At 39.3% G+C, this 14,908-nt stretch overlaps 1 protein-coding gene across 1 annotated transcript in view; it reads left to right on the forward strand.

Moving 5' to 3' along the window:
• The first annotated feature begins 4,376 nt into the window (after nucleotides 1–4,376).
• The window catches only part of Nlrp14 (NLR family, pyrin domain containing 14), an 84,649-nt gene continuing 74,117 nt past the window's right edge, over nucleotides 4,377–14,908 (forward strand). The window contains exon 1 of the mRNA XM_011241938.2: nucleotides 4,377–4,391. The gene's annotated coding sequence lies outside the window, so the exon portion shown is untranslated. The remainder of the gene's footprint in view (nucleotides 4,392–14,908) is intronic.

Consider the following 14,908-nt stretch of genomic DNA (forward strand, 5'->3'; position numbering starts at 1 on the left):
TACACATAGAGGTGTGTTTCTATGGTGATTTTTAAAACCAGCCAAGTTAACAATGAAGAATAACGATTGTTACTCGTATATGTACCAAAATATGAAAGCCCACCTTATGACCATATCACATTTACCCACAGCTATGTACTCCTATGGTATTTTCTACATTATCTTTACCCATCCTCCATTCTAACCCCCCAATCACAATAGCACAGTTATACACCCATTCACAAACACCCACTCTCAGATGCACAAATATGCATGCAGCATTATCTAACTGCCTCCACAGTAGGTCTGAACAAATTATATTTTAAAACAGTTGTGTTTCTGTGTACCTATAGCTGATCAAATACATGAATCACATCAAAATCACCTTTATTCACAGCAAGTATGATCAATTGTAATACAATAAGAATATATAATGCCTTGGACTTATTTAACTGAGCCAAAATATTCAAAGACAGAGATGACTGTTAGTCTGACACTAATGTGACTATTACTTTGCACATGGTGGGTCTATCACTTACTCTGAAGTGACATTACAAGGTAATACTCACACCTCCATTATATTGTCATTAAAAAAAACTCCCATGCAAATGTGAAGGTGGAAATGTTGCCTTAAGGTCAGATAGTATCTGCTAAAATATTATTGTGACTACTAAGCTTTCTAACATTTCATTTAGCTTTTTCTATAAAGTTTTTGTTTAAATGTTCATTCCGTTAGAGATAAATACCCCTTTAGTGAAAATACCACATGCACACACACACACACACACACACACACACACACTCACACACACACACACTCACACACACACACACACACACTCACACACACAGAGAACCAAACCTGATTCTGTGGAAGGTCTGCCTACAACTTCATAACATGAAAAACAAGATTCTTCTTCACTGGGAACATAATACTGTAACCATTATTTGATAGAATAGATAGCTATTGTAGAAAAAACTTGGCTAGATCTATGCCAGAAGATAAGTAAATCCTACAAATCAAATATAGATAAATGCAATTTATTTTCAATCTGACCCATTTCCTTAGTTCATGTCAGACCTTCTCTTCTTTGCCAATCTTGCCAATTTTTTTCTCTTTTAGAAGAAAAAATAAAGATTACATTAACATTTCAGAACTATTGAGCACATTTCCCTCTTGACAGAGAAAACCCTAGAATGGCATTGCCTATAGCATTGACCAAGCAGGGAGTAGGCATCTTGTCATAAAAGTAGAGAGCTCAGTCAAAGTTGTAAACTAAGAGCAAGACAGGGCGGGAATGAGGATCCTCACTTATCTCACACCCTCCTACTGTATGTAAGGTCATATAGTAGCTCCTTTTAAATGTGGTGAATGGAGTGAGTAGTGGAGGTGTTATGAACTGTCTCTGGGGCAGTTTAGAGTACTCAGGGGAATTCTTTCTCATTAGTGTGAATGGATCCTGGGCTGTGTTTTCTCCCAAATGGCTGTAAAGAGGAAAGATAACACATAGTTATGATTCAACAAGCCCTATCACTGTGTCATACATGGCTTCTTTAGAGAAACACTGCATATTCTACCATATACTTCCTGTATTCGTTAGAGAAGGTTTATCGGCAAACTATGAAGATAGTATGTCCTAGATGAGCATGCCTAGCTTTATGTCTATGTGTGGGAAGAGCATAATAATTAAAAGCATGGCTAAGAGATCAGTGTCTGAATCTCGGTGATATCACATGTTTGACATTATTCTGGAAATTTGCTACGCATTTGCAGAATCCTAAGTTGTCCAGATGGGGGACTGAAAATCTAACACAAATCAATGACAAAGAACAGTTTGATGCTATGGTTGGTGTTAGTAAAGACAGTACAAACTGAGACAAATTCCTTCCATGTCTAGTCCCCTCCGGGATTTTACCATGAAGGGATATTAGATTTTATCAAAAGCCTTTTCTGCAGTTATGGAGATTAACAGGTGTTCTTCAATCCATTTATCTGATGTGATATATATCATATATATATCCACATCTATGGATTACATATGTTTAAACATCTCTGTATGTCTGAAGTGAAGCCAAGTTGATTATAAACAATGATCTTTTTGTTCTTGAATTTGCTTTGTAAATATTTTGTTGGGAAGTTTTGCATCTGTGTTCACCAAGGAGATTGGTTTATACTTTTCCTTTTGGGCTGTGCCATTTTCCAGTTGTGGTGTGAAGACAATACTAGCTTTGTAAAGAAAACTTAGCAGAAGCTCCCATCCTTCCTACTTTATGTTAGTTTAAAAGTATTGGTGTTAATTTTTTAAGGTTAGAATTGAGCAGTAAATCCACCTAAGACTGGACAATTTTTAGCTAGAATTGTTTATTATTATTGTTGTTGTTGTTGTTGCTGCTGCTGCTGCTGCTTCCTTCTCACCACTTATTATGAAGCTATTTAAATTATTATATCTTGGTTTAATTTTTAGGTCTAGAAATTCATCCATTTCTTTGGGATATTGCAACTTAGTGAAATATACTTTCTTAGATATATCCTAATGATTTTCTCTACTCCATTCATGTTTTCTATGATGTCTCAATTTGCACCTCTCTTAATTTGTGTCTCTTAATTTGTTTCTCACTGTCTTGTGTAGCTAAAGTTTGTTAATGCTCTTTATCTTTGCAGAGGATGAACTCTTTGCTTACTGGATATTTGTATTGTTTTTATAATTGTCCTTCTCCTTTTTATTCTTCAGCCCTTGTTCCCATTAAGCATTCACAAACCCCAAAAGACCACCAAGGAGCTGGCCAACTCTGATTGCACTAGGGTCTCTTAATTCAAAGTAGCTTGGGCCACAGTGCCATCTCTGATGCAGCAGGACTGGACAGTGAAGCCCCAACCTCTCAGCTGGACAAGATTTTATAGGAAATGCCAAGCATTCAGGAGTGGGGGGTCCAAGCCTGTCACACATCTGATTGGGGGTCTAATATGTAATTATATTGCCCTTTAAAGTTGTTAGGAAGTGAAGTGCTGGGAGCAGGCTTGTAACCTGGAGGTGCAGGTTTGTTGGAAAGTAACCTGAGAATCGGTGCTACACTCAAGTTTGTTAGGGGGTAATCTGGAAACTGGTGCTAGAGAATTCAGCCTTAGATGGAGTCTGAACCCAAAATCTGGTCTACCACCCTGATTGTAATTATTTCTGTCTACTGAAATTTGGTTGGTTTGTATTGTTCTTCCAAATCCCTGAAATGTATAAGTAAATCATTTGAGATATCTCTGCTGCTGCTGCTTCTTTCTTCTTCTTCTTCTTCTTCTTCTTCTTTTTCTTCTTCTTCTTCTTCTTCTTCTTCTTCTTCTTCTTCTTCTTCTTCTTCTTCTTCTTTTTCTTCTTCTTCTTCTTCTTCTTCTTCTTCTTCTTCTTCTTCCTTCTTCTTCTTCTTCTTCTTCTTCTTCTTTCTTCTTCTTCCTCTTCTTCCTCTTCTTCTTCTTCTTCTTTTATTCTTCTTTTCTTCTTCTTTCTTCTCCTTCTCCTTCTCCTTCCTCCTCTTCCACTTCCACTTCCTATTCCTCCTCCTCCTTCTTCTTCTTCCTCTCTCTCTCTCTCTCTCTCTCTCTCTCTCTCTCTCTCTCTCTCTCCCTCTCTCTCTCTCCCTCATTGTGAAGTCTCACTCCCGTATCCTATACTGGTTTTATTACACTTTATTTTCTTAAAACTCACTCAGGAAGTTCTGTATCCTCTTTTATTTCTTTAAACATTCATATGGTCATTTGAATAATAAATGTTCTCCATAGCACATAAAATTGAACACTTGATCCCCACTGTGTTAATTGGAGAAGTTGTGAAGCCATTAGAAGACTTGCTGAAGGAGATAGAGAGAGTTTTAAGATTTTATAACCTTGTATCACTTCAGGTCTACCTTCTGTATGTGGCTGAACCTGTGGTCTCTCAGTTTCCTGCTCAGCTTGTACTTTTCTATATATACTTACCCTCTGAACTCTCACTCTGAAATCATAAGTGAACATAAACTCTTTATTCCATAACTCACTTTCGGCTATGGAGTTTTGTCACAGCAATAAAAACTAATACAATTTATATAATCAATTATTCAACCCTTTTTTCTGAAATATTATCTAATTCACTCTCATTGGAAATCATTGCTTTTTATTTTTATTTTTGATGTCTCTAAATATTTTTTATTTTTTCACACTCCAGATTTTATTCCCCCACCCAGGTCCACCGTCCAACTATTATACATCCCATACCTCCTTCTCATCCCTGTCTCCACGAGGATGTCCCCACCACCCACCACCCACCACCCACCACCCACCAACCACCAACCACCAACCACCAACCACCAACCACCAACCACCAACCACCAACCACCACCCACCCAACCAGACCTCTAAACTCCCTAGGGCCTCCAGTCTCTTGAAGGTTAGTTGCATCTTCTCTAACTGAACCAGGCAGTCCTCTGCTGTATATGTATTGGGGACCTTGTATCAGCTGGTGTATGCAGCCTGATTGATGGTCCAGTGTTTGAGAGATCTCAGGGTTCCAGGTTAATTGAGACTGCTGGTCCTCCTACATTATCGCCCTCCTCCTCAGCTTCTCCCAGCCTTTCCCTAATTCAGCCACAGGGGTCAGCTGCTTCTGTCCATTGGTTGGGTGCAAATATCTGCATCTGACTCTTTCAGCTGCTTGGTGGATCTTTCAGAGGGCAGTCATGATAGGCCCCTTTTTGTGAGCGCTCCATAGCCTCAGTAATAGTGTCAGGTCTTGGGGCCTCCCCTTGAACTGGATACCACTTTGGGCCTATCGTTGAACCTTCATTTCCTCAGGCTTCTCTCCATTTTCATCTCTGCAGTTCTTTCAGACAGGAACAGTTATACGTTAGAGTTTTGACTGTAGGATGACAACCCTCTTCCTCACTTGATGCCCTGTCTTCCTGCTGGAGGTGGACTCTATAAGTTCCCTCTTCCTACTGTTGGGCATTTCATCAAAGATCCCTCCCTTTACAACCTAAGATTCTCTCACCTCCCAGGTAGGTCTCTGGTGCATTCTGCGGGGTCTTCCCAACCTCCTACCTCCTGAGGTTGCCTGTTTCCATTCTTTCTGCTGGCCCTCACAGCTTCAGTCCCTTTCCCACACCCAATACCAGATCAGGTTCATCTCTCTCCCACCACCCCCTGACTTTCCTTCCCAAGTCCCTCTCTGCCTCCCCACTTGTGATTGCTTTCTTCTCCCTCCCAAGTGGGACTGAGGTGTCCTCACTTGGGCCCTTCAGCTTCTTGAGCTTTTTGAGTTCTGTGGACTATATCTTGGGTATTCTGTACTTTTTTTGGAGGGCGTAATATCCACTTATTAGTGAGTACCTACCATGCATGTCCTTTGGGGTCTGACTTACCTCACTCAGGATGATATTTTCTAGTTCCATTCATTTGCCTGCAAAACTCAGAATGTCCTCATTCTTAATAACTGAGTAGTATTCCATTGTGTAAATAAACAAAGCTAATCACCAAAAAAAAAAAAACAAACAAACAACACAATCAAAAAAATGGGGTATAGAGTCAAACCAAGAATTCACAACAGAGGAATCTCGAATGGCTGAGAAGCACCTAAAAAACTGTTCAAAGTCCTTAGTGATCAGAGAAATGCAAATCAAAATGACCCTGAGATTCCACCTTACATCAGTCAGAATGACTAAGATCAAAACCTCAGATGACAACACCTTATGGAGAGGATGTGGAAAAGAGGAACACTCCTCCATTGTTGGTGAGATTGTAAACTGGTACAACCACTCTGGAAATCAGTCTGGAGGTTCCTCAGAAAATTGGAAATAGATCTACCTGAAGACCCAGCAATACCACTCTTGGGAATTTACCCAAAAGATGCCCCACCATGACTCAGGGACATGTGTTCCACTATGTTCATAGTGACCTTATTTGTGATAGCCAGAAGCTGGAAATAACCCAGATGTCCCATGACAGAAGAATACATACAGAAACCATTGCTTTTTAATTAATACTTTTTCATGTTGCCTTGATTTTTATCTTTCTTGGGTTTTGTGTTAAGATTTGTTTGTTAAGGAATTATTGGTTAGATGTTCTATTTACCCTCATTCTTTTGTTTTTGTCTATTTGTTTGCAATGCTCAAGAGGAAGTAGGTTACAGTAGTGTGAAGGCTTCACTGTCCTCCTCCACTAGACTAGTATTGGCACCATACTCAGGCCTCAGTACTCCCCAAAATTTACTTTCCAACTTTGAGGTCCAGTCTCTATTCTAGCATTTCTTCCCAGGCTCTATGATGCCCAGATGACACAAACATTCATCAGCTTCACAGTGTGACATAGAAATACAGTGGAATAATCCTCAATCATAAAAAGAAACAAAATAGAAAAAAAACATAAAATATCATCTGAGTATGAAAAAAATACATTTAGTGCAGCACAAATATCAACTCAGTTTGTTTATTTTAATAAATAAGTAGAGTTACTCTCAAATTTATTTGGGAAAATAGGAATCCACAATTAGAATATCAAAAGTAATTAGGCTGAAACTCTTGAATACATTTTAAACTGAGGAGGTATTGGCAATTAATAGCCACTGGGAGGACAGTCAGTTTTGTTATTGTGTTCTTGTTGTTGTTGCTGCTACTGCTGCTGCTGCTGCTAATGCTAATGCTGATGTTTATGATGTTGTTGTTTATTTATGAGAATAACCCCTGGTAAGTTTAGTAGGCTCCAGTGATTGGCCACACTCCCCAAGAGTATACAGGAAGTACAAATGAGACTCAATAGGTTTATTTTTTAAAGAGAGACAAAAAATGGGTGGATAGGGAAGAGGAGCTGGGTCTGCATGGACTTGGAGAATGAAGGATAGATATAATCAAAATACACTGTATGAAATTCTCAAAAACTAATAAACATAAGAAAGAAAAATTTTTTTAAAAAAAAACCTAAAGTCTCATCTAAAAATTGTCTGACTTGGGGCTAGTGAGATAGCTCAGCAACTAAAGGTACCTGCTACAAACCCTAACAATCTAAGTTCAGTTTCTGAAACAAAGATAGTATATTTCCCCAAGTTGTCCTCTGGCTCCACATGCTATGGCACATGAACGTACACACACACACACACACACACACACACACACACACACTCAAATAAATGTAATTTTAATTGTCCTATTATAAATTATACCTATGCACAAAAAACTTTATCTTTATGTGGAATAGAAGTATAAAAGTTTAATAAAGAAAACATTGGTGTAAAATGAATTTTTTTTCTCTAAATTGGTCTACATGTTTGTCAACAGACTGATCTGATGAAGGCATTTTATTTTAATTTATGTTAGTAAACCCTTCAGACTCACCAGAAGAGGGCATCAAATCCTATTACAGGATGGTTGAGAGCCACCTTATGGTTGCTGGGACTTGAACACAGGACCCCTAGAAGAGCAGTCAGTGCTCTCAACTGCTGAGCTGGAGAGATGGCTCAGCCCATGAATTCATTTAATATAAGTGCAAGTAGCAAATGAATCCGTGGGCTGTATTTCTTTACCTTTGCTAGTCCCCAGTAATCACACAGGTAAAAAAACAAGATTTATTTCAAGCTGTACTTTAATTTCTGGGCAATTACTAATCTATTAATTCTCTACAGCAATCTGGATACCTCCCAGCCATGATCCCATGATTTTTACATTATTATTGATCTGGCCTTTGGGGCTTCAAATGTTTTTTTCTCCTGGTGTCTTCTCAGACCCTCTACTCCTCCCAAGGGATCTGAATCTCCCTCCCTCCCTCCCTCTCTGTCCTCTCCCTGGCTAATAGAAGTTTCTGACCCATTTTCTCTTCTACCCACCCATTGATTGATCAGCATTTATTGACAAGGCAGATAATAAATAGGAAGAATAGTTTACACAAACTTGAGACAGGAGATTTTAGACATGAGCATTACAATGCTGTCTCTTTCTTTCTTGTTGTTGTTTTTGAGATATATGGGGTTTTTTTTCTTTTTTTATTAGATATTTACTTTATTTACATTTCAGATGTTATCCCCTTTCCTAGTTTCCCCTCCAAAAACCTGCTATCCCTTCCCCTTCCTCTTCCCCTCCCCCTGCTCACCAACCCACCCACTTCCTATTTCTGGCCCTAGCAGTCCCCTATACTATGGCATAGAACCTTCACAGGGCCAAGGGTCTCTCCTCCCTTTGATGACCAACTAGGTCATCCTCTGCTACATATTGCAATGCTGTCGCTTGATTGAAAGAAGATATGATGGCAGGGGAATCAGCATTTAAATAACACAAGGATGACCTTAAACAGTGCACAAAATAGTATTCCTACACATTGGAAAAACACATTGCCATGTTAATATTAGAGAACTATTAAGAAAATTCGATTCTTGTTATTTTAGGTGGTCTTCTGTGTATTTTAAGTGACAAAAACTGCAAAAAACAGAGTGGAAAGTGCAAGCCCAGAAATCAAGTTACATTCCTCAACTGTAAAGCCAAAACTCAGGTGAGCCAAGGCATGCTCATCCTGAATTCAATTACTATATGAACAAAATCAGAAGTCAGATGGCTTTCTGAAACCCAAACCACATCATCTTCTGATGCGATTTTGAGCAATATTTATACAAGATATGAAAGAAAGACAGATAACATGTGGTTTGGCAAATTTAGCCTGTGATTTTAATTACAACAGCAAGTGTCCCAGGGTGTTGCTGTAAAGGACAGAAAGGTAATATGCTAAGGACTCTCAAAGCACGAGGGAATCCCAGGTTTACACAACCTTTAGGAACTCACCTTTAAATATTTCCTCAAAGGAAAATAATTAGAAGCATGACCTAAGAGACTTGGAGCTTGTACTCAGTGAAGTAAAGCAGAGGGGCATAATTAGTATAAAGATAAAACTCCTAAGATCAGTATGGGCTTTGAGAAACTTTTCCCAGAAGCCAGTGCTGTCCTTTAAGTCTCTCCCTCATGCTAGGTCTTAGGCTCCTTCATGGACGACACTTCCAACAGTGTTTCTGCTCCATGCCTACATTGAGGTCAGAGAGGGGAAGCTGCTAATAGGTCTAGTTGGCATAATTCTGTAGGGTTGGCTGGAGATTGGGGTAGAAGAAATATGCTGTGTTATTGGCCCTCCTACTCGCTCATAGTTTTTCTTATTAGGCTCCTAAGCAAAAATTCTATTCCCATTCTTCTCCAAAATTCCAGTCTGTAAACTGGAATCCAAACTTTCCCCTTCAGGGATGAAGCTCATGGCCTAGGGACCACAAAGACACAGAGGCCATGTCATCCAGTATTGCTCTCCCTTTGGTGTGGAAGGCAGCTCTGCCTGGCTCTGTCCTTGTTCAGCTATCAGCCTCCAGCTTTTCATTGCTTCCTTAGGTTTCTATACATCCCACTATCTCCCTTTATGGGTGACATACTGAATACAGCAAGAGTTGCAAAGACACTAAGAATATTGGTTTGAGGAGCTCATCAAGAACATGCTTGGGGGCTCAAGTTCCTTCCGGCCCACTGCAGAACCAGGGTCCCTGGACAAGGGAGTCTCCTGACACCCGCAAGGACCCACACAGGATCTGCCACGGGATCCTAAGACCTCTGGTGAGTGGAACACAGCACCTGCTCCAATCCAATCACACAGGACCTGAGACTGCATTAATTAAGGAAGCAGATAATCTGGCCTGATCCGGGGCACAAGTCCCTTCCAGTCCACTGCAGCACCAGGGTCCCTGGCACGGGGAGTCTCCAGACACCTGCAAGGATCTACACAGGATCCGCCACGGTATCTTAAAACCTATGGTGAGTGGAACACAACTTCTGCCAGGAGGCAAGATCAAACACCAAATATCTGGGCTCCTTCCCTGCAAGAGGAGAGCTTGCCTGCAGAGAGTACTCTGAGCACTAAAACTAAGGATAGAGCTAGTTTCCCAGGACTTCTGATAGAGGCTAACATAATCACTTGAGGAACAAGCTCTAACCAGAGACAACTATAACAACTAGCTCCAGAGAATACCAGATGGCGAAAGACAAACATAAGAATCCTACTAACAGAAATCAAGACCACTCACCATCATCAGAATGCAGCACTCCCACCCCACCTACTCCTGGGCACCCCAACACAACCGAAAAGCTAGACCCGGATTTAAAAGCATATCTCATGATGATGGTAGAGGACATCAAGAAGGACTTTAATAACTCACTTAAAGAAATACAGTAGAACACTGCTAAAGAGTTACAAGTCCTTCAAAAAAAAAAAAAACAGGAAAACACAACCAAACAGGTAGAAGTCCTTAAAGAAAAACAGGAAAACACATTCAAACAGGTGATGGAAATGAACAAAACCATACTAGACCTAAAAAGGCAAGTAGACACAATAAAGAAAACCCAAAGTGAGGCAACGCTAGAGATAGAAACCCTAGGAAAGAAATCTGGAACCATAGATGTGAGCATTAGCAACAGAATACAAAAATGGAAGAGAATCTCCGGAGCAGAAGATTCTGTAGAAAATATGGACACAACAATCAAAGAAAATGCAAAATGTAAAAAGATCCTAACCCAAACATCCAGGAAATCCAGGACACAATGAGAAGACCAAACCTACGGATAATAGGAGTTGATGAGAATGAAGATTTTTCAACTTAAAGGGCCAGCAAATATCTTCAACAAAATTATAGAAGAAAACTTCCCAAACCTAAAGAATGACATGCCCATGAACATTCAAGAAGCCTACAGAACTGCAAATAGACTGGACCAGAAAAGAAATTCCTCACGACATATAATAATCAGAACAACAAATGCACTAAATAAAGAGAGAATATTAAAAGCAGTAAGGGAGAAAGATCAAGTAACATATAAAGGAAGGCCTAACAGAATTACACCAGACTTTTCACCAGAGACTATGAAAGCCATAAGAGCCTGGACAGATGTTATACAGACACTAAGAGAACACAAATGCCAGCCCAGGCTACTATACCCGTTCAAACTCTCAATCACCATAGATGGAGAAACCAAAGTATTCCACGACAAAACCAAATTCACACATTATCTTTCCAAGAATCCAGCCCTTCAAAGGATAATAACAGAAAAAAAAAAAAAAACAATACAAGGACGGAAATCACAACCTAGAAAAAGCAAGAGAGTAATCCCTCAACAAACCAAAAAGAAGACAGCCACAAGAACAGAATGCCAACTCTAACAACAAAAATAAAAGGAAGCAACAATTACTTTTCCTTAATATCTCTTAATATAAATGGACTCAATTCCCCAATAAAAAGACATAGACTAACAGACTGACTACACGAACAGGACCCAACATTCTGCTGCTTACAGGAATCCCATCTCAGGGAAAAAGACAGACACTACCTCAGAGTGAAAGGCTGGAAAACAATTTTCCAAGCAAATGGTCTGAAGAAACAAGCTGAAGTAGCCATTCTAATATCGAATAAAATCTACTTCCAACCCAAAGATATCAAAGAAGACAAGGAGGGACACTTCATACTCATCAAAGGTAAAATCCTCCAAGAGGAACTCTCAATTCTGAATATCTACGCTCCAAATGCAAGGGCAGCCACATTCATTAAAGACACTTTAGTAAAGCTCAAAGCACACATTGCACCTCACACAATAATAGTGGGAGACTTCAACACACCACTTTCATCAAAGGACAGATCGTGGAAACAGAAACTAAACAGGGACACAGTGAAACTAACAGAAGTTATGAAACAAATGGATCTAACAGATATCTACAGAACATTTTATCCTAAAACAAAAGGATATACCTTCTTCTCAGCACCTCATGGGACCTTCTCTAAAATTGACCATATAATTGGTCACAAAACAGGCCTCAACAGATACAAAAGTATTGAAATTGTCCCATGCATCCTATCAGACCACCATGGACTAAGGCTGATCTTCAATAACAACATAAATAATGGAAAGCCAACATTCACATGGAAACTGAACAACACTCTTCTCAATGATACCTTGGTCAAGGAAAAAATAAAGAAAGAAATTAAAGACTTTTTAGAGTTTAATGAAAATGAAGCCACAACATACCCAAACCTATGGAACACAATGAAAGCATTTCTAAGAGGGAAACTCATAGCTCTGAGTGCCTCCAAGAAGAAACTGGAGAGAGCACACACTAGCAGCTTGACAACACATCTAAAAGCTCTAGAAAAAAAGGAAGAAAATTCACCCAAGAGGAGTAGATGGCAGGAAATAATCAAACTCAAGGGCAAAATCAACCAAGTGGAAACAAGAAGAACTATTCAAAGAATTAAACAAACGAAGAGTTGGTTCTTTGAGAAAAATCAACAAGATAGATAAACCCTTAGCCAGACTCAATAGAGGGCACAGGGACAGCATCCTAATTACCAAAATCAGAAATGAAAATGGAAACATAACAACAGATCCTGAAGAAATCCAAAACACCATCAGATCCTTCTACAAAAGGCTATACTCAACAAAACTGGAAAACCTGGACGAAATGGAAAAATTTCTAGACAGATACCAGGTACCAAAATTAAATCAGGATCAGGTTAACGATCTAAACAGTCCCAAATCCCCTAAAGAAATAGAAGCAGTCATTAATAGTCTCCCAGCCAAAAAAAGCACAAGACCAGATGGGTTTAGTGCAGAGTTCTATCAGACCTTCAAAGAAGATCTAATTCCAATTCTGCACAAACTATTCCACAAAATAGAAGTAGAAGGTACTCTACCCAACTCATTCTATGAAGCCACAATTACTCTGATACCTAAACCACAGAAAGACCAACAAAGATAGAGAACTTCAGACCAATTTCCCTTATGAATATCGATGCAAAAATACTAGTAAAATTCTCGCTAACCGAATCAAAGAACACATTAAAGCAATCATCCATCCTGACCAAGTAGGTTTTATTCCAGGGATGCAGGGATGGTTTAATATACGGAAATCCATCAACGTAATCCGTTATAAACAAACTCAAAGACAAAAACCACATGATCATCTCGTTAGATGCTGAGAAAGGATTTGACAAGATCCCACACCCAATCATGATAAAAGTCTTGGAAAGATCAGGAATTCAAGGCCCATACCTAAACATGATAAAAGCAATCTACAGCAAACCAGTAGCCAACATCAAAGTAAATGGTGAGAAGCTGGAAGCAATCCCACTAAAATCAGGGACTAGACAAGGATGCCCACTTCCTCCCTACCTCTTCAACATAGTACTTGAAGTCCTAGCCAGAGCAATTTGACAACAAAAGGAGATCAAGGGAATACAAATTGGAAAAGATGAAGTCAAAATATCACTCTTTGCAGATGATATGATAGTATATATAAGAGACCCTAAAAATTCCACCAAAGAACTCCTAAACCAGATAAACAGCTTCAGTGAAATAGCTGGATATAAAATTAACTCAAACAAGCCTTTCTCTACATAAAGAATAAACAGGCTGAGAAAGAAATTAGGGAAACAACACCCTTCTTAATAGTCACAAATAATATAAAATATCTTGGCGTGACTCTAACTAAGGAAGTGAAAGATCTGTATGATAAGAATTTCAAGTCTCTGAAGAAAGAAATTAAAGAAGATCTCAGAAGATGGAAAGATCTCCCATGCTCATGGATTGGCAGGATCAACATTGTGAAAATGGTTATCTTGCCAAAAGCAATCTACAGATTCAATGTAATCCCCATCAAAATTCCAACTCAATTCTTCAACGAATTAGAAAGAGCAATCTGCAAATTCATCTGGAATAACAAAAAACCTAGGATAGCAAAAACTCTTCTCAAGTATAAAAGAACCTCTGGTGGAATCACCATGCCTGACCTAAAGCTTTACTACAGAGCAATTGTGATAAAAACTGCATGGTACTGGTATAATGACAGACAAGTAGACCAATGGAATAGAATTGAAGACCCAGAAATGAATCCACACACCTATGGTCACTTGATCTTCTACAAGGAAGCTAAAACTATCCAGTGGAAGAAAGACAGCATTTTCAACAAATGGTGCTGACACAACTGGTTGTTAACATGTAGAAGAATGTGAATCGATCCATTCCTATCTCCTTGTACTAAGGTCAAATCTAAGTGGATCATGGAGTTCCACATAAAACCAGAGACACTGAAACTTATAGAGGAAAATGTGGTGAAAAGCCTCAAAGATACTGGCACAGGGGAAAAACTCGAGAATAGAACAGCAATGGCTTGTGCTGTAAGATGGAGAAATGACAAATGGGACCTCATGAAACTGCAAGGCTTCTGTAAGGCAAAAGACACCGTCAATAAGACAAAAAGGCCACCAACAGATTGGGAAAGTGTCTTTACCTATCCTAAATCAGATAGAGGACTAATATCCAATATATATAAAGAACTCAAGAAGGTGGACTCCAGAAACTCAAATAACCCCATTAAAAAATGGGGCTCAGAGCTAAACAAAGAACTCTCACCTGAGGAATACCGAATGGCTGAGAAGCACCTGAAAAACTGCTCAGCATCCTTAATCATCAAAGAAATGCAAATCAATACAACCCTAAGATTCCATCTCACACCAGTCAGAATGGCTAAGATCAAAAATTCAGGTGACAGCAGATGCTGGCGAGGATGTGGAGAAAGAGGAACACTCCTCCATTGTTGGTGGGATTGCAAGCTTGTACAACCATTCTAGAAATCAGTCTGGTGGCTCCTCATAAAATTGGACTTGGTACTACCTGAGGATCCCGCAATACCTCTCCTGTGCATATATCCAGAAGATGTACCAACTAGTAAGAAAGAAACATGCTCCACTATATTCATAGCAGCCTTATTTATAATAGCCAGAAGCTCAAAGGAACCCAGATGCCCCTCAACAGAGGAATGGATGCAGAAAATGTGGTACATTTACACAATGGAGTACTACTCAGCTATTAAAAGAATGAATTTATGAAATTCCTAGGCAAATGGTTGGACCTGGAG

This window comes from Mus musculus, chromosome 7 (genome assembly GCF_000001635.26).
Source record: "Mus musculus strain C57BL/6J chromosome 7, GRCm38.p6 C57BL/6J".
NCBI lineage: Eukaryota > Metazoa > Chordata > Mammalia > Rodentia > Muridae > Mus > Mus musculus.